The sequence below is a fragment of the Piliocolobus tephrosceles genome, chromosome 18, assembly GCF_002776525.5.
Source record: "Piliocolobus tephrosceles isolate RC106 chromosome 18, ASM277652v3, whole genome shotgun sequence".
Lineage (NCBI taxonomy): Eukaryota > Metazoa > Chordata > Mammalia > Primates > Cercopithecidae > Piliocolobus > Piliocolobus tephrosceles.
In genome coordinates this window covers 70166614-70169847 of record NC_045451.1, presented here as the reverse complement: position 1 = coordinate 70169847, position 3234 = coordinate 70166614, and the positions used below count along the sequence as shown (strand labels likewise).

The 3234-nt window shown below is 48.0% G+C and overlaps 1 protein-coding gene across 2 annotated transcripts in view; it reads left to right on the top strand.

Annotated features, from left to right (window-relative positions):
• Positions 1–2763: 2763 nt before the first annotated feature.
• The window catches only part of PPP4R1 (protein phosphatase 4 regulatory subunit 1), a 66602-nt gene continuing 66131 nt past the window's right edge, over positions 2764–3234 (top strand). For both annotated transcript variants that reach the window (XM_026456002.2, XM_026456000.2), the window contains exon 1: positions 2764–2927. The gene's annotated coding sequence lies outside the window, so the exon portion shown is untranslated. The remainder of the gene's footprint in view (positions 2928–3234) is intronic.

Genomic DNA, 3234 nt, shown 5'->3' with positions numbered 1-3234 from the left:
AAGTAAAGAAATATTTGTTCAAAAATCATTTTTAATTACATAAGTATTTCTCCATTTTTCAGATTGTTTCTCTTTTCATCATTTAAAACAATAAATAATAGATCTGTCTTCATATACTTTCAGTTTCAGGAATGATAATTCTGAAGAAAAAAGTGAATCGTTCATCACCGATAAAAAAATTAACAAACATGATAGTGGCTAGCAACGTCAGGTAGGTTTTATTTCTTAGCAATGTTTTCCCCACGATTTTCTTTTATGTTTGTGTGTGGTTGAAAAGCCAAACAGATTAATTTCCAAGGCTCACTGGCTGCTAAGAAAAATTGTCACTGTGGCCAGGTGCAGTGGCTCCTGCCTATAACCCCAGCACTTTGGGAGGCTGAGGTGGGCAGATTACCTGAGCCCAGGAGTTTGAGACCAGCCTGGACAACATGGCAAAACCATGTCTCTACAAAAAAATACCAAAATTAGCTGGGTGTGGTGGCGCCCACCTGTAGTCCCAGCTACTCAGGGGGCTGAGGTGGGAGGATTGCTAGAGCCCGGGAGGTGCAGGTTGCAGTGAGCTGAGACTGCACCACTGCACTCCCGCCTGGATGACAGAGCAAGACCCTGTCTCAAAAACAAACAAAAACCCTTCAATTATCATTTGGAAGAGGACTTATTCTTAAAAATGCAGGCCTTAGTACTTACATAGTTGGATGATGCTTTTAGAAAAATGACTTGGGGGACACTCCCCCTATATTTTACACATTTCAGTGGCAGAACAGGATAACAATTCAGACCTCCTGTGTGCTCTGACCACGGACAACACACAGCTGTGTCATCCTCAAGCTGCACTGCAAGTGAAGCTGGGGTAAAGGTATGTAGAACAATGACTGGTATTATTTGTTTAAATATTATTTCTTATAAGAAGGCAACAGAGTGCAGTTTGTAAATACTGGTTTAAAAACTCCTTTCTTTTAGAAAGGAGAATGAGAGAAAGTGAAAGGTAAAAAACACATACTTGTGCTGAACCGTGAATGATACCGTCACAGAAATATCTAAAAACCATGCTGCTTAAAGGCACTTGTTGCAATGTGTAATTCAGCTAAGATGATAATCAAATGCATAGCTCTTGAATACAGAAAAATGATACAAATCCTCCTCCTTTGCTGCCCTTCCCACAGAAGACTGAGATAAAACTTATTGAGGCCTAGCTATCAAAGGCAGAATTAGTTGTTCCGTATCATGATTACTGAGAACCGTTAAGTCTAACTCGACTGTGTAGATCAAGACAGTTTTATTTTAGTGCATCCAGTGGCTGAAGCACAGTTGGCATTCTGTAGATTTTGTGTTGTTGCAGTGAGATCACCAGTTACTATAAAGAGCTGATTTGGGCTGGGTTTGGTGGCTCACACCTGTAATCCTGGCACTTTGGGAGACCAAGGCCAGAGGATTGCTTGAGGCCAGGAGTTGAAGACCTGCCTGGGCGACATAGTAGACCCACATCCCTACAAAAATTTTAAAAATAAATTAGCCAGGTGGAGTGGCCCACACCTGTAGTTCTAGTTAGCTGGGAGGCTGGGATGGGAGGATCTCTCGAGGCCAGGAGTTCGAGGTTACAGTGAGTCATGATTGTGCCACTGTACTCCAGCCTGGGCTACAAGGCAAGACTTCGGCTGTAAAAAAAAAATTTGTTTTTTAATGAAAAAAAAGAGCTGATTTGGCTCTTTCTTCCCCCATTTACCCAGAATTGCTAAAGTGGTAGATACTGACAAGGTATCTCAGCAGGGCAGAATGCTCATGGTTTGACTCAGTCGGGACCAATTTATGTTGATGTGAATTTCTAACTCCTTTGTCATTCTGAGTGTGTCAGCTGAATTCACGTAAGGGCATTCATCAAGGAAGGAAGAGAAACGGCCTTTAGTTTTAACTATTTTATAGCTGAGAAAATTAGACACATACTCGGAGTTACGGGGTCTATTCTGATTTTTATTACTCCTAGAAATTTCATACAGACTATAATCTATCTTGTTAGTAATATCTGATAGGGAATTTTTTGGAATAGCTATGTGTAGAAACTATTTTATCACACAGATTTAGAAATCTCAGAGGATCTGATTCCTTAGTCTCTAAATCTTCAATGGCACTAAATGCCAATACATTGTCCTTGGTCAAGATTACAACGCAGAAAGGAACAAGCTAATTAACTATTTAGAATTCCCTCTCCTAAGAGACCACATCGACAAAGCGGCACCATGACACAGTTTGGTGTTTTGTTGGTCACTTTAGGATACCACCATTTTGGAGGCCTTGGGTGGAGCTGGGGATAAAGCCATGGAGGCAGAACCGTGTCGGAAAAGCTGGGTTTAGCCCCACTTTGTACTTGGGTGTTTGAGCTAATCGCTTAAGTCACGTAAAACAACAAATTTGACTAATAAAGTCTGGGACACAGACTTAAACACCTCAAGTGCTGCCAAAAGTATTTAAAAGACAAAAGCGAATCACAGGCACCCTTCACCGAGCACCTCCTAGACATCAAGAACCATGCTAGGTTCCCTACATTCTTCATTTAATGCCAGTAACGCCACGAGGCAGGTATCACCTTCATTCTACAAATGGGCCCCACTCCTACCAACTAACTGGCTGATTCAGGATCTGACCCCAGGCCTGCCAACGCTCCCGCTGGCGGATTGCCCGCCTTGTCAGCTCGAGTTAGCAGGACGTGGGAGTAAAACCCCGGCGCCCCAGCCTTCACCGTGCTGCACGAGGAAGCTAGCTAGGCAGGCATGACTTTGTCAGTCAACCACCCCGCAGCCGGGCCCTGGGCTTTGTTAGCAGCCACTTGGCGAGGGCCCCGGGCGGGTGGGGAGGCGGCGCTTCCTCCAAGAGGAGGTGGGACCCCGGCTCCGCCGACCTCGGAGCCGCCCCGGCCCCGGATCGCCGACGACGTACGTGCAGGCCTGGGGATGGGGCGCGGGCTCCGAGCGGCGCGCCCGCCGAGATGGCTGCGGCCTGCGGGGCGGTGGGCGAGGCCGGTGACCCAATAAAGCGGCCGGGCCGCGGGAGGCCCCGCCCGGCCGGGTTCCGGCACTCGCCGCAGGGTCCCGGCCGGCGGCAGTTTGCGCGCCCGCGTCCGCCGCGCTCGGCGTGAGGGCGGCTTGGGCCGAGGGTGTGAGCGCGCGCCGCCGGGCCGGGGCCCGGCCGGGAGCGGGGAAGGCGGGAGGCGGGAGCGCCGGTCGCCCGGGAGCCGCGCAG